The sequence below is a fragment of the Balaenoptera acutorostrata genome, chromosome 11, assembly GCF_949987535.1.
Source record: "Balaenoptera acutorostrata chromosome 11, mBalAcu1.1, whole genome shotgun sequence".
Classification (NCBI taxonomy): domain Eukaryota; kingdom Metazoa; phylum Chordata; class Mammalia; order Artiodactyla; family Balaenopteridae; genus Balaenoptera; species Balaenoptera acutorostrata.
Window position 1 is genome coordinate 72759108 of NC_080074.1, and position 27765 is coordinate 72786872.

The following is a 27765-nucleotide window of genomic DNA, read 5'->3' on the forward strand; positions in this document are numbered from 1 at the left end:
GACTTTTGTGAAGTAATTAAGTTACTCTCGCTGAGTTCTGGAATCAGAGTGCTTGGACTTAAATTCCAGTCTCTCCCTTATTAGCTATGGAATCTTGGTCAAGTCCCTTGACCACTTTATGCCCCAGTTTCATTTATAAAATAGGGATAATAATTGTACCTCTAAACCTTTATGCTTAGTTGGGTTGTGGTGAGGATTAAATGGAAAAAAATGTGAAACATTTAACGAAGCATGTGGAACATAGTAATTTATTGTGTATTTGTATTAGTGAGGGAGATAGATATTAATTATGTGTTCATACAAATAAACATAAAATGGTACTTGTAATAGGTACCTCGTGGAGAGGTACATGGTACCATAGAGTGTATGGTACTTCTTATGGGGATAAGATGGAGGATTTGATCAGATCAAGGAGATGTTCCTGAAGAAGTGAAGAGTAAGCTGAGATGTGAGTTAATCATCAAGAAAAACCAAAGATGTTATGATTCCTTCTAAAAAAAAAAATCCCTGGATAAGATAGGGAGGGAGCAATCCTGGATGACAGATTGTTTGACTGATCGCCTCTTTGCTAACATCTGCTGGATGTCTGAGTTCTTGTGTAGAGTGGTCTTTGGTGAATATTACACAGGATAAGAGAAGCAGATAACTCAGGAGAAGGAGTCAGAAGGAATAAAGGGAGAGGACCAGGGCCCCAGTCTGTTGTTTGCAGGAGGGTGGGTTCATTTCCATTTGGGCAGGTTGGACACACATCATGAGATGATACAGAAGCTGCAGCTTGATGCTCTCAAATGGCCTCAGTGTGCTAATTCCAACATCAGGATATTAGATAAAGGCATGGGAACTGCAAATTATTTCTAGGCCATAAGTGTTACTGGGGAGGAAGCTTCTAACGTAGTTCTTGCCAAAGTGTGCTCCTAGATCACTAAGTTATTAGATTTAATAGGATTTTTAAAAAAAGTTTTCACAAAAGAAGTTATTAAACATGGTCAGATTTAAACAAGTTTCTTTATTGTAGGTATTGTCATAACCTTTAATATGTGAATGGACATTATGAATCTCCTAAAGGGAGTTTCTCAAATTTTAAATAATCAAATCCCCTTGGCCATGGAATGTCATGGATGTCTTTCAGGGATGGTTATGAGAAGCATGCATTGGAAAACATCCTACTATGTTGTCAGGGCTGGTTCTCAGTGGTCCATGTCAAATAGAGCTGTGACAGAAGGAGTGGATTGGGGTAGACTAGACCACTGTTGAGACCGGAAAAGGCCAGTGGAGGGAGACTGCAGAATGCTGCGAGGACAGGGAGGAGTTCTGGGAGAAAAAGCTGGCTGGGGCGGGGGAGGGGTGGGCCGGGGACTGAACTTATGCCCCAACTCCCAGATGCCATCAATTATAAGTAGACTGCACTGAGACCCACAGATCACAGGGCTGGGGTCTGTGCGGGCACTGCGTCTTGTTTCTACTGGGTTTTGGTAACAGTCATGGGCAGGACAAAACTCATGTTTAGGTGAATGGTTAGCAGAAAAAGCTAAACCTCTTCCTTTTCTATCACCTTTTCCAGGATTTCAAAGCTATTGGGTCAAGATTTCTCCTGAGATATTGTGCCCAAGGGTTTAAGGTTCTCATAATTTTGAAAACAAGAGCTTCCTGGCCTCTTACATAATGTTTGTGAGTCCTCAAGTATTACTGATACTGATTCCCTCATTGCAACTCCTGGGCCTGGAATCTTGGCCTCATTTAATACTGGCTTGAAGCTGCTCTATAATAGCCTCAAGTATCTTGGGCTCCTGCTTTTGTGCTTCTTTTTGCTTTTATACTTCTATGTTCTGATTATAAAAGTAACAAATGTTTGTTGTTTGAAGGCTCATAAAAATATAGCATAGAAAAAAATACCCGTAATCTTACCAATCAGAGGCAACCAGTGTTATTCTGGCATATAATCATCTGGTATTTTTTCTCTGATTTTATTTTTTCGTAAATCAAGATTGTCTGTGATTCAATTTTGAATCCTGCTTTCCTCTCCACTTAATCTTATGCTGTGTTTTTTTCCCCATGCCATTAACAACTCTTCAGAAACGTAATTTTTAGTGGCTTTCTAATATGCTAAAGATGGAAATACTGTGGTTTACGTTGCTGTTCAATTTCTTCTTAACCATAAATATTTTTTCCCCAATCTGAATGTCTTTCTTTTTGGTGAAGACGGGTGCTGTCAAGGACTTGTGTTCTCTTCTTTCTCAGTCATTTATTACTGTTATACAGTCTTTCTCAAGAAGTAGGCTTATCCCTTCCATTTTCATTGATTTATCGAACACGGTTAACCTTTGTGTTGTCTTAGCATTTTCTCCTAAGCTTCGGCTCACTGTGCTATTTAACTTTCCTGTCCTAATCTTACAGATGCTACTCACTTGCCCTTTTTCCTTTCTTTGGTACATGCCCTTTCAAAGCATCAATCTATCAGAAGTTTTCCTGTACAGAGAGGCTGGACGGTTTTAGTTGTTACTGAGAAAGTTCCTGCCTTGAACAGTCCTGCACAACTGCCTGAAACTTTCAGCCACTTGCCATGTAACACACTTCTTCGTCCATGAAAAGATGGACCCCTAGACAAATCATTATGAGGACAGTTTGAATTTGCAGGGATTGGGTTGTTTTGTACCCTCAGGAAAATGTACATGCATTTCAAAAAAAAGAAGTGGTATTGGTCGACCTGGGCTGCCATAAAATATCACAGACTGGGAAGCTTAAACAAGAGAAATTAATTTTCTCACAGTTCAGGAGGCTAGAAGTCCAAGGAAAATTTGATTTCTGGTGAGGTTTCTCTTCCTGGTCTGAAGACAGCCACTTTTCTCTGAGTTGTCACACGACGTGCCGAAGCGCAGAAGGAGAGGTCTCTGCTTTCTCTTTCTCTTCTTATAAGGACATCAGTCCTATTAGATTAGGACCTCACACTTATGATCTCACTTAACCTTAATTATCACTTTAAAGGTCCTATTCCCAAATACAGTCTTATTGGGGGTTAGGCCTTCAATGCATGAATTGGGTCGGGGCTGGGGGAAGAGCACAAGTCAGTCCATAACAAGCAGAAACACAATATCATGATGTTCTGCAGTTTTTGTATTTACTCTGTGTCATGAGAAATTTTGTTGGCTTGCTATGCGGAATACTGTTTTTTTAATGAAAGGAAAGAATAACCTTACCTCTCATTGGCCACAAATAAAAGGATGATGTTGTCATTGGATGTTAGTAGCACTGCCAATCATCTGAAAGATAAAGCTTCCCACCTAACCTAAACCACAGTCCTAACAAGTCTAGAGAGCTTGACCATGGACAAGCCTGTTTTCTTCACTTTTTCTAACTGAGAATATAGGGAGGGATTTTAAATCCTTGGATATATGGAATATTTCAAGGAAAAGCATCACTAGTAGAGCTAGAAACCAATGTGGGTTATTTAGAGTATTTAATCACTGCATATTTTTGGAGGCCTACTATGTGACAAGCACTGCTCCAGGCACTCAGGATAAAGAGGTGAACAAATAAAATCCCCGGACGTCAGTGGGCCAACACTCTAGCGAGGAAACAGGCAGTAAACAGATAAACACGTAATGATATACTATGTAGGTGGATAAGTGCCATAAAGCATAAAGCAAGACAAGTGGCTAGAGAGTTACAGGAGTTGTCACAGTAGACAAGAAAAGTCCTCCAAGGAGATGTGGTTTGAGAGATGACCTGAGGGAAGAGAGGGAGGGAGCCGTGCAGACATCTGGGGAAAAGTATTCTGGAGAGATGGGCTTGTTGACAAAATGTTACTGCTGTTTGTCTCTTAGATGTCTTTACCATTCACTTATTGCAATATAAATAGAATCGATCATTAAATATAGGGTGTTTCTAGATATTTGACCAAGAACTTCCCCTGCGCAAGATCCTTTTCCAATTTTCTGATAAGGACATGAACTTTGTAATTTTTCTTCTGGGAGGCCCTGTGGCCTATGTGTTTGCAAAGCACAAGCATCTTCAGGTACTTATAACAATTTCTTCTTCTTCTTCTTCTTCTTATCTTTACACTGAGTGAGCCCTGAATAAACTTTGTGCTTTTTCCTCACACTCTAAACAAGTATTTCACAAACTTTGAATTGTGATTCCCTGTCTACTGAGAGGCATCCCCCTTAAAAAGTGTCCTGTGATAAAATGGAGTGGACTCTATCCGTCTCTTGGTCATCACCATGCACACTAGCATAGTAAAGGCTCTGAGAAGTCTTTTAGTAAAATGTTTAATTTTGCTTAATATTTTTCAAGCTTATTGACTGTGAAGCCCTAAATATGGGACCCTGATATTTAGCATAGATTCTTTAATTAGAGTTTAGACTTCTGCGCTAAAGCAATGTAAAACCTAATACCAGTCAGATGAAATACAAATATAACATCACTTAGAATTGTTTTATTTCAAATTGGCAGCAAACAGGGGATCAGTAGCTTTTCTAAACTGGTCGTGCAAGCTAACATGCTGGTTAACATCACAAACACAGCTCTTATTAGGAGGACCCATGTATCTGTGAGGTCATAGTCAAGACCTAGTGGTTTTACACATAGCGCTGTCTGGTACTCTGTTCCCACTGAGTCTCCCTATATGGCTTCTTTGTTAGGCTTTGTTTTGTGCTTTCCTTGTCCTAATCCTATTCCTTTTCACCTTTTCTTATTATTGTCCGGAGTCTCTTTAGCTAAATCTGTCAAGATTCTCCAAGTGAATGACCCATACTTTCATTTTCTTTGCTCCATTCTTGGGAGATGCTAATACCAATAGTAGCTTCAGAAATGTAGTAGCAAAATTGCATCTTTTTGATGCCTGGGCTTGATTCCCAGCCCTGCCACATACTTCACACACAGTGAACCATGGGGGAACCTCACATTGGGGCAGCAAATCTCTGTGGAAATGGTGTGTGTGTGTGTGTGTGTGTGTGTGTGTGTGTGTACAAACTTCAAAATTCTGCTGCTGACATTTTATAGAGTAGGTGTTAGGATTAAACGAGTCACTTAGCCAGGCCCTCAAATGGTAGTTTTAACATTTTGTCCTCTAAATCAGATTACAAGATTTTCTATTGTTGAAGTTGAAAATCCTTTTAACTGATGAAAACCCTTTCTTTTTGTAGAGTTTCTTTATAATGTGTCCCCTTTTCTCTACATTCAGTAGTGTTCTCTGTTATTTCATGCCTATCCTTTGTTGTATCATGAGATCTTGAGTAGGTAATTTGATATTATTTATCACAGAAGTTGTGGTGGGATTTAGTGAATAAGAGAGTGTTGGGCAAAATTGTAAAAATGGTTAAGTATTTGTTTTTTCCTTTTCTTTCCTTTTTTTCTCTTTCTTTTTTTCAGCTCCTGGGTCCTTTTCTCCAGGCACCCAGGCCCTTCATGCTGTACGCCCCCAGCCTCACCTCAAAGGCTGAGATGTCTCAACCAGCCTGGGTCTTTCCCCCTCCCATCTCCTCCACCAATCAATGTTCTTTTTCCTCAAGATTCCACTGACTTCAAGTGTAGTATAGATAAACTAATATAGCATAACTTATTAGGCTGCTGCGCTCAGCCTTGATCATTCATACTGAGTAGATATCCGTTAATTTGAGCCTGAGGTTGCCTTCAAATTTTATCCCATTTTCTTTAAACTTAGCCTTACTTTCAAATATCTTTTTCTATTATTGCTTAAAATATTTTTTACTGAAGTAAGTTGACACACAATATTATATTAGTTTCAAGTATACAACATAGAGATTCGACATTTATGTACATTATGGATTGATCACCACAATAAGTCGGTCACTGTACAAAGTTATTACATTATTATTGACTATATTCCTTATGCTGTTACATACCGATGACTTATTTATTCCATAAATTTGTACTTCTTAATTCCCTTCACTTACTTTGCCCAACCCCCCACCTCCCTCCCCTCTGGTGACCACCAGTTTGTTTTCTGTATCTAAGTCTGTTTCTGTTTTGTTTTGTTTGTTTAGTTTTTTTTAGATTCCACATATAAGTGAAATCATATGGTATTTGTTTTTCTCAGTCCGACTTATTTCATTTAGCATTATACCCTCTAGGCCTATCCATGTTGTCACAAATGGCAACATTTCATTCTTTTTTATGGCTGAATAATATTCCATTTTGTATATATATCACATCTTCTTATCCATTCATCTATTGATGGGCACCTAGGTTGCTTCTATATCTTGACTATTGTAGATAATGCTGCTATGAACATTGGGGTGCACATATCTTTTTGAATTAGTGTTTTTGTTTTTTTGAATAAATACCCAGAAGTGGGAATGCTGGATGATATGGTAGTTCTATTTTTAATTTTTTGAGGAGCCTCCAAACTAGTTTCCATAGTAGTGGCACCAATTTACATTCCCACCAGCAATAAATGAGGATGCCTTTTTCTTCACATTCTCACCAACACTTGTTATTTGTTGTCTTTTTGATAATAGCCATTCTGACGATTGGGAGGTGATATCTCACTGTGGTTTTGATTTGCATATCCCTGATGGTTAGCGACATTGAGCATCTTTTCATCTGTCTGTTGGCCATCTATATGTTTTCCTTAAAAAATGTCTATTCAGGTCCTTTGACTATTTTTTAATTGGATTTTTTTTTTTTATTTTGAGTTGTGTGAGTTCTTTATATATTTTGAATATTAACCCCATACTGGATATGTCATTTACAAATATATTTTCCCATTCAGTAGGTTGCTTTTTCATTTTCTTGATGGTTTCCTTCACCGTGCAAAAGCTTTTCAGTTTGATGTAGTCCCCTTTGTTTATTTTAGCTTTTGTTTCCCTTGTCTGAGGAGAGAGATGCCAAAAAATACATTGCTAAGACTGAGATCAAAGGATGTACTGCCTATGTTTTCTTCTAGGAGTTTTATGGTTTTAGGTCTTACATTCCAGTCTGTAATCCATTTTGAGTACATTTTTGTATATAGTGTAAGAAAACAGTCCAGTTTCATTCTTTGCATGTAACAGTCCAGTTTTCCAGCACCATTTATTGAAGAGACTGTCATTTCCCCACTATATATTCTTGGTTCCTTTATTGTAAATTAATTCACCATATAAGTGTGGGTTTATTTCTGGGCTCTCTCTTCTGTTCCATTGATCTATGTGTCTGTTTTTGTGCCAGTACCAGACAGTTTCTGTAGCTTTGTAGTATAGTTTGAAATCAGGGCGTGTGATACCTCCAGCTTTGTTCTTCTTTCTTAAAATTTCTTTGTCTATTTGTGGTCTTTTTGTGGTTCCATACAAATTTTAGGATTATTTGTTCCAGTTTTGTGTAAAATGTCATTGGTATTTTGGTAGTGTATAGAAACACAGCAGATTTCTGTATCCTGCAATTTTACTGAATTTATTAGTTATAATAGTTTTTTTTTTTGGTGGAGTTTTTAGAGTTTTCAATATATAGTATCATGTCATCTGCAAACAGTTTTACTTCTTTTTTAATTTGGATTTAAAAAAAAAATCTCTTTTTCTTGACTGATTGCTGTGGCTAGGACTTCCAATACTATATTGAATAAAAGTGGTGATAGTGGATATCCTTGTCTTATTCCTGATTTTAGAGGAAAAGCTTTAAGATTTTCACTGTTGAGTATAATGTTAGCTGTGGGTTTGCCATATATGGCCTTTATTATGCTGAGATATGTTTTCTCTATACCCACTTTGTTGAGAGTTTTTATCATGCATGTTTAATTTTGTCAGAAGTTTTTCTGCATTATTGCATATAATTTTTATGATTATATATATAATATGTATATATATGATCATATAATTTTTGTCCTTTGTTTTGTACTGTATCATGTTGATTGATTTATGGATTTTGAGCCATACTTGTACCTCTAGAATAAATCCCACTTGATCATTGTGTATGCTCCTTTTAATGTAATGTTGTATTTGGTTTGCTAATATTTTGTTGAGAATTTTTGCATCTATGTTCACGAGGGATACTATCCTGTAATTTTCTTTTTTTGTAGTGTCTTTCTCTGATTTTAGTATCAGGGTAATGTTGGCCTTGTAGAATGAGTTTGGAAGTGTACCTTCCTCTTTAATTTTTTATAACTGTTTGAGAAGGATAGGTGTTAATTTTTCTTTAAATGTTTGGTAGAATCCACCTGTGAGCCATCTGATCCTGGACTTTCGTTATATTTGTGAGTTTTTTGATAACTAATTCAATTTCATTAGTAGTGATTAGTCTGTTCAGATTTTCTATTTCTTCTTGATTCAGTCTTAAAAGAGTATATGTTTCTAGGAATTTATCCGTTTCTTTTAGCTTGTCCAGTTTGTTGGCATGTAATTGTTTATAGTAATCTCTTATGATCCTTTATATTTCTGTGGTGTTGGTTGTAATTTCTCTTTCACTTTTGATTTTATTTATTTGGAACCTCTTCTTTTTTTCTTGATGAGTCTGGCTAAAGGTTTATCAATTTTATATTTTCAAAGAACCAGCTCTTAGTTTCATTGATCTTTTTTATTTTTTTAAGTCTCTATTTCATTTATTTCCACTCTGATCTTTAATATTTCTCTCCTTCTACTAACTTTGGGCTTTATTTATTCTTCTTTTTCTAGTTCTTTTAGGTGTAAGTTTAGATTGTTTATCTGAGATTTTCCTTGTTTCCTGAGGTAGGCCTATATTGCTATAAACTTCGCTCTGACAACTGCTTTTGCTGCATCCATATATTTTGGAACATTTTATCCATTTTCATTTGTCTCCAGGTATTTTAAAATTTCCTCTTTGATTTCTTCTGTGATGATTGGTTGTTTAAAAGCATGTTGTTAGCTTCCACCTGTCTGTGATTTTTCCATTTTTCTCCTTGAAGTTGATTTTTAGTTTCACACCCCTGTGGTTTAAAAAAGATGTTTGATATGATTTCAGTCTTCTTAAATTTATTGAGACTTGTTTTATGGCTTAACATGTATCCTTTCTGGAGAATGTTTCATGTGTGTTTGAAAAGAAGTTGTTGTATTCTTCTGTTTTTGGGTAGAATGTTCTCTCTATTTATATCTATTAAATTCATCTGGTCTAAAGTGTTGTTTAAGGCCAAATTTTCCTTATTGATTTTCTGTATGGATGATCTACTCATTGATGTAAGTGGGTGTTAAGGTCCCCTACTATATTGCAGGGGATTGTCAATATCTCCCTCTATGTCTGTTAATATTTGCTTTAGGTATTTAGGTGCACCTATGCTGAGTTATAGATATTTACAAGTGTTATATCCTCTTTTTGGATTAAATTCCTTTATCATAGTGTAATGCCCTTCTTTGTCTTTTGTTACAAACCTTATTTTAAAGTATTTAGTCTGATGTAAGTATTGCTACTCCAACTTTCTTTTTGTTTCCATTTGCATGGAATATCTTTTTCCATCGCCTCACTTTCAATCTGTATGTGGCTTTAGATCCAAAGTGAGTCTCTTGTATGCAGATATACGGGTCTTGTTTTTTAATCAATTTAGCCACCTTATGTCTTTTGTTTGGAGCTTTTAGCCCACTCACATTTAAAGTAATTATTGATAGGTGTGTACTTACCACTATTTTGTTAATTGTTTTTTGTTTGTTTATGTAGTTCTCTATTCTTTTCTTCTTCTCTTGTTCCCCTCCTTTGTGATTTGATGACTTTCTTTAGTGTTATGTTTGTATTCCTTTCTATTTATTTTTTGTGTATCTGTTATGTTTTCAGTTTATGGTTATGATGAGGTTCATTTATAACAATCTATATATATAGCAGTCTATTTTAAGTTGATGCTCTCTTAAGTTTGAATGCATTCTAAAAGCACTGCATTTTTACTTCCCCACCCATGTTTTATGGGGTTTTTTTCTGTCATATTTTACATCTTTTTACTTTGTGTATAGCTTAACTAATTATTTTAGATATAAATGATTTTACTGCTCCTGTCTTTTAACCTTCATAACTAGCATTATTGTTGGTTGATCTGCTATATTTACTATATGTTTGCCTTTACCAGTGAAATTTTTTCTTTCATAATATTCTTGTTTCTAGTTACAGCCTTTCAGAAGTCCCTTGAACATTTCTTGTAAGGCCAGTTTAGTGGTGATGAACTCCATTTGCTTTTGCTTGTCTGGGAAATTATTTTCTCTCCTTCAATTCTGAATGATAAACTTGCCAGGTATCATTTTGTGATAAAGTATTCTTGATTGTAAGTTTTCTTCCTTTCAGCACTTTGAATGTATTGTGCCACTCCCTTCTGGCCTGTAAAGTTTCTGCTGGAAAATCAGCTGAGAGTCTTATGGAATTCCCTTGTATGTAACTGATTGTTTTTCTCTTGCTGCTTTTAAGATTCTCTCTTTATCAATTCTCTCCTTATTGTTATATTTTGACAGTTTAATTATAATGTATCTTGGTGTGGGTCTCTTTGGGTTCACTTTGTTTGGGACTCTATGTGCTTCATGGACTTGGATGTCTGTTTCCTTTGCCAGGTTAGGAAAGTTTTCAGCCATTATTTCTTCAAATAATTTTTCTGTTCCTGTCTCTCTCTTCTCCTTCTGGGGTCCCTATAGTGTGAATGCTAGTACGCTTGATGTTGTCCCAGTGGTCCCTTAAACTATCCTCATTTTTTTGGATTCTTTTTTCTTTTTTGCTGTTCTGATTGGCCAGGACTGCTGTGGGCACACTGGTGGGTAGAGCTGTCCTCTGGCCTGGCTGGCTGTGAGGCCAGGTCACAACTTCTGTGGACACGCTGGTGTGTGGGGCAGCATCCCACAGCAAAACTCACTTTGGAGTGGCACTGGTGTCAGATGGGGTTGCCTGCTGGGTGGGACAGGGTAGGGGCTGCTTTGGAGGGGACAGCTGGGGTGGGTGGGATGGGCAGTGCTGGTGTTCAGGGGAACACTGGAGCAAGGGGTGCACACCATTAGCTAGGTTGATGGAAAGTGACAGAAATGGCACCTGCCAGTGATTCCATCCCCGGAGAAAGTGCCACCAGATCCCTGCCCCTCTGGCACATACCCTAAAATTAATCAATGAATCTCCTTCTTTTATGAATCCTAGGCACTTTTCAAGCTGCTGCCTCTGTGCTGGATGTTGTGTGAGTGAGTTTGTGCACAAGATCTTCAAGAGTGGAGTCTCTGTTCCCCACAGCCTTCTGGCTCTCCTGGAGATAAGCCCCACTGGTTTTCAAAGCCAGGCATTGTGAAGGTTTGTCTTCCTGGTGCAGGTCCTCCAGACTGGGGAGCCGGACATGGGGCTCAGACCCCTCACTCCTCAGGGGGAACCTCTGCCATTGTGATATCCCTCCCACTTGTGGATCATTGCACAAATCGTGTTGATTCTGACTAGATTGTATCTCTGTCCCACTTAATTGTCTTGAAGTGGCCTTTTCTTTATATCCTTAGTTGTAGAAAATCTGTTCTGTTAGTCTTCAGGTTGTTCTCAGAGATAATTGTTTTAGATGCAATTGTAGTTTTGGTGTGTCTGTGGGAGGAGGTGAGCTCAGAATGTTCCTAGTCTGCCATTTTGATCCAGACTCCTCTCTTATCATTTTATTTGCAGCTCTTGAACCTAAATGTTAGAAAGTTCAGATTGCAAAGAGCTTTGATACTTTTTTTTTTCACTTTCTCAAAATGGATCTTTTTATGCGAATTAAGAATACACTCAACTGTGAGCAACAAAGATCTGAAAAATAATGGTTTAAATCAAGATGCATTTTATTTTTCTTCCATGTAAAAGAATCCTAGAAGAGTGGTCCAGGATTTGAGAGTGGTTCCACATTTATCAGAGAGCCAGTTTCCTTCTCTCCTGTTCTGCCATGTGTTGTTTCCATTCTTAGAAAAGTGTGCTCCTTCCTAGAGGTACTACAAACATTTCCACTTGCCTCTGCTTCAGAGCTTGGTCTCAAGGCCACACCAAAATGAGTGGGAGGCTGTGTGAAGCCTCTTCTGGTTGGCCAGTAAGGAGCCCACATAAAACATCAGGGTTCTTTTGTCAAGGAAGAAGGGGTGACTGGCTATGGAAAGCAATTGGCTGTCTCTGGCACAAGTTCATTTTACTAATTATGAAAGAAATATACATGTATAGTATAAACATACAGAAAACAGAAAAGTAAAAAGAGGAAAATGCTTTCAGATATAAGCTCTCTTAACACTGTGGTTTACTTTTTCAGTCTCACTCTCTTCACCCCACTCTCAAAACTTCAACTTTTAGAGACTTGTGAGAAAAGTTGTATCATATATATATAATTTTAAACACATACATAACCAAAGTGGGCTATTAATATATAGATTTATTTCTTCACAATTACAATTTTGTTATATTGCTCTAATATATATCTTTATATGGATTCACCTTTCTGCTCATCCATCAATTCATCTTTTTTTGAAGCATTTTAAATTTGCAGATAATAGTAACTTAAGCCATTAGGCACTTTGACATGCATATCTTAAACTGGAGTACAATATTTTTTTCTTTCTTTTTTGAGGTAAAATTAAATACAGTGAAATGTACATGCTCTAAATTCAATTAGTTTACATAACAGTTTTAAACTTGATTTCTTTTTCCAGTGAAGATACCCTTATTGTGATTAGTATGTGAGGTCTGTATATGTTAATAATGTAGATCAAAATTCTAATGGCTTATATATAAATCTAACCAGTTCCTTATTGTTGGACATTTTGGTTATCCCTTAGTTTTTACTATTTTTTTTTAGAAATTCACGTTCATTTATTTATTTATTTATGTATGACTGTGTTGCGTCTTCATTTCTGTGCGAGGGCTTTCTCTAGTTGTGGCAAGTGGGGACCACTCTTCATCGCGGTGCGCGGGCCTCTCACCATCGCGGCCTCTCTTGTTGCGGAGCACAGGCTCCAGACGCGCAGGCTCAGCAATTGTGGCTCACGGGCCCAGTCGCTCCGCGGCATGTGGGATCTTCCCAGACCAGGGCTCGAACCCGTGTCCCCTGCATTGGCAGGCAGATTCCCAACCACTGCGCCACCAGGGAAGCCCGTGTTTTTACTATTTTAAACAACCTTGTGTTAAACATTTTATATCTATCTATCTATCATCTATTATTTACTTATTTCCTTAGGCTAAATTCTTTTTTTTTTTTTTTAAATTGAGTAGATTAGTTGATACTTTTTTTAAAAAAATTATTTATTTATTTATTTTTGGCTGTGTTGGGTCCTCATCTCCGTGCGAGGGCCCCCCCCAGCTGCGGCGAGTGGGGGCCACTCCTCATCGTGGTGCGCGGGCCTCTCACCACCGCGGCCTCTCTTGCTGCGGAGCACAGGCTCCAGACTCGCAGGCTCAGTAGCTGTGGCCCACGGGCCCAGCCGCTCCGCGGCATGCGGGATCTTCCCAGACCAGGGCTCGAACCCGTGTTCCCTGCACTGGCAGGCAGACTCTCAACCACTGTGCCACCAGGGAAGCCCAGGCTAAATTCTTAAATGTAGAATTTTTGGTTCAAATGTATATGCAGATGTTTAGGGTGGTTGATCTGTATTGCCAGATTGCAGTTCAGAATCATAGTACTATTTACTCTCCCACCAGCAGGGCATGTAATTGACTATCTCTAATTCTTTTTCATCTAGAGCTTTTAGGTTATACAGAGAATTTCGTAATAAATGCTACAGTATTACATAATCTGTAGTTGGTTGAATCCACAGATGTGGAACCACACATATGGAGGGTCGACTATAAAGTTATACGTGGATTTTCAACTGCATGGCAGTCAGCACTCCGTAACTCCGGCATTGTTTAAGGTCAACTGTAACAACTTTGATAAATTCCCTTTTTTGTTGTTAACTACATAACTGTTAATGAAAGTGTGACTTTTCCTTTAACCTTAAAGCATTTGCTCTGGTAGTATCCAACACTCTAAATTGTTTTCACATTTAAAAAATGTTTTCCTTCCTTTCAAAGTGGCTTATTTCTGAAATTCATTCTATATATTCTCTTTTTTATAGGCTTACTATTGTGCACTGATGCAGCAGTAGGGACTAAGATCATGGGGTCCAACAGCTCATATTAAAGATGAGAAAACTGGGCTTCCCTGGTGGTGCAGTGGTTGAGAATCTGCCTGCCAATGCAGGGGACACGGGTTCGAGCCCTGGTCTGGGAAGATCCCACATGCCACGGAGCAACTGGGCCCGTGAGCCACAACTACTGAGCCTGCGCATCTGGAGCTAGTGCTCCGCAACAAGCGAGGCCATGACAGTGAGAGGCCCGCGCACCACGATGAAGAGTGGCCCCCGCTCGCTGCAACTAGAGAAAGCCCTCGCACAGAAACGAAGACCCAACACAGCCAAAGATAAAAATAAATAAATTAATTAATTAAAAAAAAAATGAGAAAACTAAAACCCAGAGAGCGGTATAAGGAATTTGATCAGATGTCAAAGGAGGGGGATTTTCACTAAACTGACCTGAAAAGATTCTTGCTAAAACTGGACTCAATGGGCCAAAGACAGAGCCCAAAGGCAAGGTCTAGTCAAAAAGAAGACTCAGAGAAGACTGACTAAAGTTTGGTCAAAAGAGAGCGTCTTTATCAGAGAGAGGTACTAATATCTCCACTTAAAAAAAATTATGGGTCACATTTTCCAGATTGCCTCATATTTTAAAATATTACATGCTGACTGAAGTAGATAATATTTGCCCAGAAGAGTAGTAGCCCCTCCTTGTGTACCACTAGGATGAGGGTGATTCTTTGGTGGACTCCAGAGCTGAGATGGGTAGGGCTGGGCTGCACGCTCTAGTCAGTTTAGATAATCAGTGGTTTCTCGGTGGTTGTGTAGGTGGACTCTGGCCCCTCCCTCCAGCAGGCTTGAGATCCAAGCACCCAGGAGTTTGTGGAGCCTCCCCTTGACATCGAGCTCTGCCCCCAGCTTTCTGTGCCCCTGAAGGTCTCTGTGCCCGGCCGTGGGTCCTCAGCGTTCCACAGCTTTGCATCCTCTGAAGGCCTCATGCAGAAGAATGGATGGGCCATGTGTCTTTTGGGCTTCTCCTTGTTCCAATCCACATGCCAGCTCAGGCATGGCTATTAACAGCTCACTGGTTCCTCATTACCCTCCTGAAGTCCTGTAGCAGGTGCCTTTACCTGCCCTGCTCCCAGGGACAAAAGCAGCCACCCTATTCTCACGTGGAAAAAGCTCATCCCTTTTTGTCTTGTGACCTTTTACAGCCTAACTGAAAGCAGAACTCTTTTGTTTCTTCTTGACCCTCATTTCTCATCACCCCTGGCCTTATACTTTATGCTCTCCTGATGGAGCTTTAGTTTATGGCCCGCTTCACCTTTCCCCTCCCTGCCTGAGTCCAGACCCTTCCTTCTGTGTTCTGATAGTATCCAGGCTACTTAAAAAGGTACACCCTGTTACATATTATTACTTGTTTGTTTCCCAATAAATTGCTAAGCTCCTCAGTGGCAAAGGCTGCTCCTAGCACATGGTTCTTACTCCAAAGACCGGTTTCCTGCTTTTAAGGGACTAGCTCCGTGTGTGTGTGTGTGTGTGTGTGTGTGTGTGTGTGTGTGTGTGTATTTCTTTTCTACTGACAAGGCTCAGCAAAAACTCTTCTAACAGAGGTCTCTGTGCTCCAGGACTTATCTGCTGCATTTCTGGGGCTCTGTTGAATGTTAGAGTGTGGGTGAATGTCCCCATGGGGCAGGGGGCAGGCAGCAAGGTGGGGAAGTGTTCAGCAGACTTCTGGGAGGCTGGGCAAGAGCTTCCTAGGAGGCGAAGGCCCTTTGGATCATGACGTCCTGATCTAAGCTGTCCATACTTTGATTCTCTTCCTCCAGAAAAAAAACATTTTTAGTTTTTAAACAAAGTAATTACAAATGACAACATTCATAATTACGAGTTACAGAGACAAACTAATAATAAAATAATTAAACAATAAATTAAAGATGTGAAAAAAGCATCCCCTTCCAAACCTCTGCATGGGAATTTAAAATCAATTTCAAATTCTGCACACATATTATATTTTTGCTTTCTAGGCATACAGGCATATTATCCCCTTCCAATCCCCCTACCCCCAAAATACATAGTGTTGAAAATGGTTTAGGAGACTTAGCAAGAAACAAAATCATGCCAGACAAATAACATTAACATTAAGCATCTGCCTGTAGGAACTTGCCCCCTCAAAAGCACAAAGGTGCTAGGCAAGGAAAAGAAAGACAAACGTAAACAGAATCCATGGAGTCTCTAGATATTCACGGGCACTTTAAACATATGGATGCTTGAGGAACTAGGCTGGTGGGCGTGGTCTGGGGAAAGGTATGGCTCGGGGTGTGCCAGGTGGGCACGCTGTGGGCAAGGAACCGGTAACGGTTGTAGTCAGATTGGAGAAGAGATGCAGGCTCCTTAAAAACCTCGGTGCTTTGTGACCACCTAGAGGGCTAGGATAGGGAGGGAGGGAGAGGGGGAGACGCAAGAGGGAGGAGATATGGGGGTATATGTATATGTATAGCTGATTCACTTTGTTATAAAGCAGAAACTAACACACCATTGCAAAGCAATTATACTCCAATAAGGATGTTAACAACAACAAAAAAAAAGGCACTTAGACCGGGAAAACAGGAGGCAGAACGCCACCGCGATGATGCGAGGGCAGGGCTAGGGGCGGCGCCAGCATGGAGGCGGCGGCGGGGCTGCGTGGGGCTCAGAGGGGGTGCGCCCCGCTGCTCCTCCCGCTGCCTCGGCGGGCGGGGGCCTCGAAGGCCGAGCGCCGGGAAGCGTGCGCCCCCTGAAGCCGGCAGAGCGCCGCATTCTTATTGATTTACTAGTCTTTGCAGATTTCGCTGAAACGCAGTGCTAATAACCTTGGTAAACAAAACTCTGCGCCTCTTTGCGGACAGGTTGGGGCAACGCCATTTGAATGTTCAGCAGAGCTTTTCCCATTCACTTTAAAAATGGAACAAGAGGTTTTGGATGAGGTCGGATTAGGAATGAAGAGGTGCTGATGGTGGCAGCTGTGGAGCTGAGGGTGGGGACTCACCAAATTCTGACACCTCAATTCTGAGAGTCTGGTTCGTCTGCCAGCTTCTTTTTCAGAGCCTGAGGAGTACGGCCACTAATTTCCAGATACTGCCATCCTGTTTCCAGTTGCACTTAGGGATTTCGGCTGCTGAGTTATGAGCTACTAGACTAGTGTGATGCACTCGTCCTTGCGCATCTTGGAAAATTCTCTCTGTGTGACTGCAGTACAATCAGGGGAACTACTTGACCAAATCTTTCCTACTAAGCTCGGTCGAACTGATCATATCGTTATTTTTACGAATGCATTAGTGAATTTTAAAATTAATCTTGTCAAGCCCCCCCAAAAATCACCATATATTTTTTGATTAACAACTACATTTCTTTACTAAAAGCTCTGAAGTTAAATGTAAGCAACTCTTGATTTTCCCCTGGAAAGGCGGTTTGGATGTCTATCACCTGCATGCTTATAGTGTTGTATTGGACAAGGAGATTTAAATTCTAAGCTGCTCTCAGAGGACCTACTAAATACTAAGCATATCTTAAAGACGATGCAGAGATGTTCATTATAATCATTAAATACCCAAATTCAGAAAGTAAAAGTGTAACTGGAAATTATACAGCAAATTGTTAATAACCAGATATTCAAATAAGATACATGAGGGCAGGTCTGTGGGTTTTCTTCTTTTCTTTTCCTCTTCTTTATTTTTTTCTCGGTATATTGTGTTCCCTGCACTATCACTACAGGGTCTGTGGAACAATGCCTAGTGCACAGAAGGACTTCAATAAATATTTATTGAATAAATGGATGGAATACGTTCTTGTCTCCAAAGTGGTTTCTTAAGATTCAAAACACATTTTAATAATACTGTCATTGCTCAAACTATTTTTTGGAAGGATTTTTTCTTTGGAAATTTCCTTTAAGACTGGTCCCATTCCTTTAGAGCCATACTTCACTTTTTGGATCAAATCAATACACTTTTAATGAGTGAGCTTACTTATGTTATTTATCAGGTGTGGATCCAAATAGCTTTCTCAGTTCATTCTCAAAGGGTGAATTTACCATCCTGGAGGTTATAAAAAGAATGCCATAGGCTCTGAAAGCAATTCTCCAAGAGGCATACCAAAATGTTTGCATTAATAAAAGCTTCATTGGAAAAAATGTCTAACTTCCTGAGATGAATACCTTGAAGGGAATAGAACTCATCTGATTTATTCTTGTATGTTTGATAAAAAATCAATTCTATTACTCATATTTACATTATACTCCTGGAAGGAGCTTGTGTTTTTGATCGAGTAAAGAAAAAGGCATAAGAATTGTTTGTTCTTTATCACTACTCTTCCACAGGTTTTAAGCTGGCTGAGAATAGGAGTTATTTCTTCCTTATTGATTCAAATTTCATTCTCTATCATTTCCAGAATCTTTCATTTCCCAAGTTTCACAAGTTATTGTTTTTAACCACAAAATAATACATGATTATTGTTTTAAAAACACACATAGTGTAGAAATATATAGAGTAAAATGTTTTAGTCTGTTTGGAATAAAGAGAGCAGATTCAACACATAGCCACAACCCAAATTCCACTAAAATGAAAACAAAGGGATTTTTTTTTCACCCCAAGCATTTCTATTTTGAAATAAGCCTTACTTATGAAAATGTGCTTACAAATGTAAAAAATTTAAAAATTGTTATAAAATTAATGCCAGGTAACTATTACCTAAAAAAGTGAGCATTGCCAGTGCCTTAGAAGTTCCCCTGGGTACCCGTTCCTTTCCTTTTCTTTCCTTCCCCACTAAAGAGAACAAATATCCTCTTGTTCTGGGGGCAATCATTTTCTTGCTTCTCTCTATACTTTTCCATATAAGTAGCCATCTATAAACAGCATGGATTAGTTTTGCCTATTTTTGAACTTCATGGAATTAAGACCTCTTTCAGTCAATATTATGTTTGAGATTTATCCATGCTTTTGATTGTTGCTTAAAATTCCATTGCATGAATCTGCTACAATTTATCTCTTCTATTGCTGATGAACATTTGGGTTGCTTCCAGTTTTTGGTTATTATGATTAGTACTGCTTTGAACATGCTTGTATATACCTCCTGGTGCACATGTGCCTGTATTCCTGTTGGTATATAACCAGTAGTGGAATTGCTGGGTCACAAGGTATGCAATGTATACTTCCCAAAATGCCATCCTGTTACTTTATTTCCTTTTCAATAGTGGGTATTTCAATTAAAAAAATTTTTGTGTTCTGGTGGGTGTCCTTTTCAAAGTTGTTTTGTCTCTTCTTGGTCCTTTGCATTCCATATGAATTTTAGAATCTGCTTGTCTATTTCTACAAAAAGATACTGCTGGAATTTTGAATGGTAATGCCTTGAATCTATATATTACTTTGAGGGAGAATTAGCATCTATTATTGTCATGTATTTTTCTTTCACATATGTTATAAATCCTACTATACATTATGATTTTTGTTTAATCAATTATTTAAAATATTTATTGTTTGCACTGAGATATAATTCACATACCATAAAACTTACCATTTAAGGCTTACAATTCAGTGGTTTTTAGAATATTCATAAATTTGTACAACTTTCAACACTATCTAATTGCAGAATATTTTCATCACCCCAAAAAAGAAACCCCATACCTGTTAGGAGTCATCTATTATTGTTTAAAGAGATATAAATAATAATTAAAAATGTCATATATTTACTAATATAGACATCTCTTTCAGTGCTCTTACTTGTGTAGATCCATAGTTCCATCTGGTATCATTTACCTTCTGCCTGAAGCACATCCTTTAACATTTCTTATAATATGGTAGTATTTTTTAAATCCTTGTAATATGGGTCTGTTCATGATAAATTTATTCAGCTATTTTATGTCTCTAAAAGCCTATTTTGCCTTAATTTTTGAAAGCTATTTTCACTAGGTATAAAAATATAGGTTAATAATTTTCTTTTCTTTTAGTACTTTAAAGATTTTGCTCCACTATTTTCTTACTTGCACTGTTTCTAATGAGAAATCTGCCCTTACCCTTTTCTTTGAACATTTTGTTCTCTGTAGGTAGCATATCTTTTTAAATCTGGCTGATTTAAAGATTTTCTCTTCATCACTGGCTTTAAGCAATTTGATTATAATGTGCTTTGGCATAGTTTCTTTATGTTTCTTGCAGTTGTGTTTCTTTGAGCTTCTTGGATCTGTAGGTTTATAATTTTCATCAAATTTAGGAACTATTTGACCATTATTTCTTCAAAAAGTTTTTTCTCCATTTCCTCTTTTCCATTTTCTTCTGAGACCCCCAATTATATACTTATTAGGCTGATAACTTATTTGGCTGATAAAATTGTCCCACAGAACATGGATGCTCTTTTCTTTCTTTCTCTTTCTTTCTTTCTTTCTTTCTCTCTTTCTCTTTTTCTCTCTTTCTCTCTCTCTCTCTGTCTCTCTGCCTCCCTCCCTCCCTCCTTTCCTTCCTTCCTTCCTTCATTTTCAGAATTCTTTTTTTCTCTCTGTGTTTCATTTTTAAATGTTTCTATTGGGGTGTTTTCAAGTTAACTAATGTTTTATCTTACCTTTTCTAATTTGCTGTTGATCCTATGCAGTTTATGTTTCTCTGAGACATTATAGTTTTTATCTCTAAAATTTGAGTCTTTAAATATGTCCCATGTCTTTACATAATTTTTTGAACCTAAGGAACAGTTAAATAACTGTTTTAGTGTCCTTATCTGCTATTTTTGTTATGTGGTAATGTGGCACACATTTTGAACTGTAGAAGGCATTTTATTATTCTTTTACAATACTTATTTTTACAATCAGTGTTCACTTAGATTTACACATATGTTTGCTACTTATTTATCTTTTTAAACATTTAGGTAGTATTTTTTAAATCCTAGAAATATTTAAATTTGTTAATAGTTGAATCTATCAGTCATTTTCTTTAGGCCTCTGGGTCTTGCTTAGGAAGGCCTTCCCAAATCAAGATTATAAAAATACTGTTAGATAATTTTACCTGTATTTTTATAAATTTTATTTTTTAATATTTAGACTCAATTCATCCAGATTTGTTGTTCTATATTTTGTGAAGCTAAGGATCTTAATTTTTTTCTAGGTGATTAGCAAAATGACTCACTATTATTTATTGAATTTCTATTCTCTTCCTCTGATTTGTAATATAACCTTATTATATAATTATTTCTTTATAAACATGGGTCTTCTGTTTTCTTGCACCAATGCCCCAACTGTTCTAATTACTATAATATGCAATAATTAATATGGAACTACAATGTGACAAAAATATTGCCTTGTATTCTGTAATGATAGGCCATTGCAGATGGATAAGAATCTAGCTTCTGGCTCTATTAATTACAGACACATAGCCTGAACGAGATAAGCAGCAGGGCCTCCTGGACAAAACTATGATGTAGGTGAAAGAGGCAGTCCTTTCTCCTTTTTTCTGAATAGGTTTTCCAGATCTCTGGTTCCAGGGTCTTCATGCAATCCCAGGCTACATAGGGCTCTCCTCAAGGCCTGCTCCCTTGAGGGAAATATCTGTTTCTCTAAACCTACTTTTTAACCTTCTCCTCCAAATTCTACTCTTATCTGGTCTATATTGAAAAGTCTTGAGAAGATAATTTATACTAAGGTGTTGATGACTGATATGTCAGTTTAATGCAGTCGGGGCAAATGCTTGGCTTAATATCAACATGTATCCTCCAGCACCTAAAGTAAGCAGCCATGGTGTACTTTTTTGCTGATCTTGGGCTTGACCTGAGAACCTTTCTCAACACAGAACTCCAGGAGTTCCTAACACTTCATCAGAATTGGCATGTAGGTTGGAATTAGTTTTCCACCCCTGGAATAATGTTTTCTTTTCCCAGGAGAAACAGGCATTGGAGAAATGGAGTCATGATAGTGGCTGTATTGGTTTCCTAGGCCTGCACAACAAAATACCAAAGACTGAGTGCCTTAAAACAACAGAACTTTATTGTCTCACAGTTACAGAATCTAGAAGTCTGAAATTAAGGTGTCAGCCAGGCCATGCTTTCTCCAGTGGTTCTAGGGGAGAATCCTTCCTTGCCTCTTTTGGTGTTTGCTGGCAATCCTTGGCATTTCTTGACTTGTAGATGCATCATTCTAATCACTTGACCATCTTCTCCCTGTGTGTCTTCACACTGTCTTTCCTCTGTGTGTGTGTGTGTGTGTGTGTGTGTGTGTGTGTGTGTGTATCTATATATGTCCAGATTTCCCTTTTTTATAAAGACACCAGTCAGATAGGAGGTTACCTTAATGACAAGTTTTAACTCGATTGCCTCTGTAATGACCCTATTTCCAAATAAGGTCACATTCTGAGGTACTAGGGGTTAGGACTTCAACATATGAATTTTTGGGGGACACAAATCAACTGTTTGCAGTGGCACTCAGATAAAGCTGTGGATGGAAAACTCTTCATCTGTGTGTAAGAGCAGTCCTGTCAGGGTCAACCAGTCCTGCACTAAAAACATAACATTGCCTGATAGTGGAAGGGCACTGAAGGCAGTCATTACTATTTATTTGTGTGGTTGAAGAGATCCTGGGCTGAGAGTCATAATCCAAAATTAAACCCTTGACAATTTCCAGAGGATTTAACAGGATTATTTCATCTTTATTCTTGTTTAGCTCTATTTTAAAGGGATTTTGAGGGCAGTGTGTATTGCTCACTAAATTTTTTCCATGCCTTTTCACTGTAGACATAGCAATGTAAACAAGATCTAGGTCTGAACACACTGATACATTTCTAGAACAGGTGTTTGTTCATTTGTTTGTTTTTAATGAAACTGGAAAGTTTTGAGCTTATGAAGGAAGAATCTAATTCTGTTGTATTGACTTGTTCGTATCACAAATTACAGGCCAACTGAAATTTATGAGCACGGGCTCAACACGCTTCATGTGTGATTTGAGTTCATCTGTGGAAAATGAGCAGAGGCAGGAAGTAAATTACGAGGTAAGGAGCAGTATTCACTAGGCATTTGTGAGATTTCTTGGTCAGCAGATTAGTTGATTCATGGTTAAAATAGAACTTATTAGACTGTGCTTTATGAAGTATTAGCTTTTTATTACTTATATGAAATAGGTATATTCTAATTTTATTATTAGTGCAGAACAAATGTGCTAAGTCTTGAAAGGTGTGCTCATCCAGGAATGGATGAAAACTGTTCAGGAGGTCGAAGTCATTTGGTGCCTTTTGGGAAACTGTTGCAGGTGATGAGTCAGACACTTGGGTGACGCCACCCAGTGATTTGCTGTTTCTCTATCAGTTAAAAATAAATCCAATATTGTCCCTTTATTAAGGAAATTGTGACAAAAGAACACAGTCTTTTAATCACTAACAGTACACTGATGTCTCTTACTTTGCAGGTGGTTTGTTATGGGCAAGTAACTTAAAAAGTTGTTTGGTTTGTAGTAGGCAGGGAGACTACATAGCACAGTGGGAGTGCAAGCACTTTGGAGACACACAGTCTTAAATCCAAATTTCCGGGCCATTTCTGGGCTCTCACAAGAACCTCAGATTTCTCACTTTTTAAATGTGGGAAATGAAACCTCTCTTTCAGCATTGTGAGGATTAAATTAAATCAGATTATCATTGTAAAGTGCCAGCCCAAAATTAAATTTGCAACAAAATTTGTTTCCTCTCCTTTCTCTCAAATCCATTTTTTTGGTTGCATGATCTTGTGATTTGATTTTCATAACTTAAAACTAAAACCTAGCTCTATTTGGAGGAAAAGTTGGTCAGGTAATTTTTTTTATGTCTTGTGACTCCCTAGAAGAGGGCACTGTTAAAATTGTTTGGGTTTGGCATTTTAAATAAAACCACCTCTTTGCAGGAGAGACGCTAGTGTAAAATATGTTAGGAGAAAGGACAAAAATATTCTAAAAGCTTATACTCATGTGCATAGTTCTTGTTCCAAGGAGTTACATTAGGCTTCTTAAGTAATTTGGAATGAGAGGAGGTCTAATATTATTTCCTTCTCTGTTTCACTCTAATCTGTGAGTAGTTCTGAGGTCATTCGTTGGCCGTTTTATGTCACTCCTGCACTATTAGAGAGAAATTAAGTTTGACTCTGTTTGCCAAATTTGAGACAGTTAGGATGACGGAAAAAGGAGCCCTCAGTTTCTTGCTTTAATTTTATAAAACTTTGTAGTTTTGCTTGGATAATTAAATTGACAATAGGATTTTAAAACCTTAAATTCTCTAGTGTTCAAAATCTTTATTGAAACCATCGACCTTGAAAATATTATCTTCTTATGATGGGAGTGACAAGCTTGGGTACAAGCTTTAAAAAACAAACTGCACGGATTGCAATTTTTGTTTTAATGACACAAAAATTAATGGGTTGCCTTATATATGGCTGTCATGTAGTATCCTGTGTTTTTTTTTTTCCCTGCAGAGTTGTTATGTATGCATGCTCACTGGTTTTATTGTTTGACTCACAAATACCTACCTTTGGTTTCAAAATGTGTGGTAGTATTAACCATCTGTAATTTTCTTCATTTCTCAATAAAGAAATGGCATTGGATGGTCAACAATTAATTGCTTAGCCACACAGTATTTTTAAGCAATCTGCTGCTTTTCAGGACAGAGGGGAAAATCCTATCCATGTGCTTGGTCTATGATTGGGACAGAATTTTGCTGCCATAACTCTTCATAACAGCAATGGATGCCAGCAGGTTTATGACTCCATCTCTAGAGTTATTGCCCCAAGAAATAATATTTCAATTGTAGCTATCTCTGTGAGATGTCTCTATACAGATTCTTTTACCTTTTGCTTTGAAACTGTCCATGGACCAACGCTTCTTATGACCAAAACTGTCAATGATGTAGATAGCAGAGGCGTATATATCAGTAAAGATTTTTAACAATTGAAATATGGAATGAAAACAGTGAGGTCTGCTGGAACCCACAGCAATATCTAAGGCTCAAGCATTTTCCAAAATCTATATATTGCCAGAAAATAAGAAATATTTGAGATAATCTAGAGTATCTTTAGGTTTAGTTGAGAGATTTTCCACTCCAAATCAATCATACAATTCCAAACCTTCTCTAAGTCGGCCTGATGATCTATGAAAGTCTTAATTTAGACATGTTGTACAAACAAGTACTATATTCTCAAGCATACATTGCTTGAGAAGTGTGTTTTAAAAGTGTGGTGCAAGCTGACACCTTGGTACAAATGTGTGAAAATGATAAATGTAGCAGACAGCTAAAGTGCTACTCTGCTCAACACTTGATATATAATTTCCAGTGCAGTTATCTTTAGTAATTAACCTCTGATGTTTCTTCAAAAGGTCTGCTAATCTGAATCTTTTTTTGGGTGCCTTGGAGATTTAGATGATTGTTTCAGACACTTAGAATTACTGCTGTTCTTCTGAGGCCTGTCTGAAGAGGGCCTGGTTTTCCTAATTCCTAATGCAGCAGCAATAAGAACAATATTTAGCACTTATGAGGCTCCACTTCTCAGTTTCAAAGCACTTTACAAATATCAATTAATTGCTTTGAATGGGGAGTTCTGCAGCTGCTGGAGAAAAAAAGGAGCACACAGTGATTGGCTCATTATCATTTACAGCTGTTGAAAAATGGTCTTCAAAGAAATAATTACAGATTTTCATATATATTTAAGGGAAAAAAAGGAGCAAGGGGAAGGTTACTAAGGATCTTTTTAAACAAATGACTCTTGTCTTTCCATTCTGTTTTGAGAGCAGCAGCTTTATTGCAAACAATTATCCTTCCCTAGACAAAAAGAAGAGAGGCACTTTGATACTCCCTCTCCAAGAAAACGTGAGACAGTAAATCTTCTTTTTGGAAATAATCTCAATCTCACTGCTTTTCAATTTGGGGCTATTTAGAATTTTTGTTTATCAGCAGTAGGACCGCTGCCGGACTTTGCTTGATACAGCCTTATTTAACGTCTGATCCAGTGTTGGCTTTGTCCCTCTTTAATTATGCATGAAAACAGAACAAGTAGACAATAATTGATAGTGCTTCTTGCATTGTTTTCCACAGAGCTTTATCACCATAGGGGGCCAAAAAAAAAAAACTATCCAAATGGTCTCCCTGTCACCAGGAAGAAAAAGAGGCAGCTCGGGCCATGGAAACAGTTTTCTTCCTTCCTCTTTTCTTTTTCATTCTCTTTTCCCCCCCTTTTCTTCTTTTCATAATGTGAATCTCCTGGTCGGGCAGATAAGCTGCTAATTCTATTAATTTTCTTATCAAAATCAGTGAGGTTAAGCGAAGCTTCCAATTTAGTGATTTATTATCCTGAGCAAGCTGTGCGAAGTGCACCTTTCATATTCTGTAATTGGCACGAGAGGGGAAGAGACTTTCAAGGGAGATGCACTCAGCTAACCGTTTCCATTTCAATTGACTATTGAGCAAACAAATGCAATGTCCTTTCATTGGCTTAAATAATTTAAAATGATAAAGCTAGCAATTCTGCATTTGAATATACGCTAGCGGATATCTGTGTGCAAGATGCTAACCCCTAAGACATTAAAATATCAGCACGATAACATCTCTCTATAGGATTTCTCATCGATAAAACATCCAAGAGTGATATGTTAATTGACAAGCAAAAGGCCAAAATTGATCACACATGAAATCTGACCCTTATTATTATACCATTCCCCCAAGCTGCTGGAAATAAACATCTTTCCTTTGCATATTGAGTGCTGGATTCTTTTATATATACAAGGTGGCTGCAAACAGTGGACTCCACTATTTAAGCATTGAAATAGGAACCAGTATCAAAGGCAGGAACATCAGCAGTTGGAAGGAAAACAAAGTGGTGAGGTGTTGGCTGCCAAGGGTGAGTGGGACTGGTTCAGATGAAAATATAGAAGGTAGACTAGATTTTGGGTGGGCAAAGTAGCTACTTCTTTTTAAATGTCATTTGGAAAGCTTGAGAAGCCTCCTCTGCCCCAAACATTACCCTCAGTAAAACAGAATTTGAATGGTAGGGATCCATTTCTTTATGACCATAATTTTCCTTTAAAGTTAGCTATCATATAATTAGTATCAACTAGTTTAATGATTGCATATAATACTCATATATGTTGCCTTATTTAAATTTAAGAGCAAAGTGTTAATTCTCCCATTTCATAGACGATGCTTAGAGAGCCTTGAGAAATTAAATGTCATACATAATACTTAGAGGCTTGGGAAGTTAAGTAATTTGTCTGATTTCACTTGGTTAGAAAGTGTTCAAGCTGGGATTTGGATTCAGAACCATGAGATTTGAAACTCTTTTCTCTCATCATTGTACTATTCTTCTTCTAGATTTGTGTGTCTGGAAGAATTAACACCCCAGGCCCTTAAATCTTCAATATACATCACACTTTGAATTACACCATACACAAACCTTTGAATTAGTTTTTTGGTACTTAAAACTTCAAAGATAACTCATATTAAAAATGAGATCACTCTTTCTCATGAAATATAGTTTTGACAATTTGGAATTTCCCTTCTAATTCTTTGGGATCTTTTCCCCTTACATTTTCTGGGAGGAACAGGCCAGGGATTATTTTCCCTTGTAGAGTGCTGTCCATGGTGCCTATGACTGGGAGAGGTACAGCAGCAGCATGCACGATGATTTAGACATTTGTTTGGGCTTTAATCTTTTCTCATCTACACGCACCACCAAAATAAAAACCAGTGAAGTATGTACCCTATAAATCTGCTTGTTCTCTCACTCCCCAGAAATATTTCAGGAAGAACTTGACACTTGTAATCAGAACTGGGCTTAGATGCTGCCACCTTTTGATTCAGCGATCCTGTAC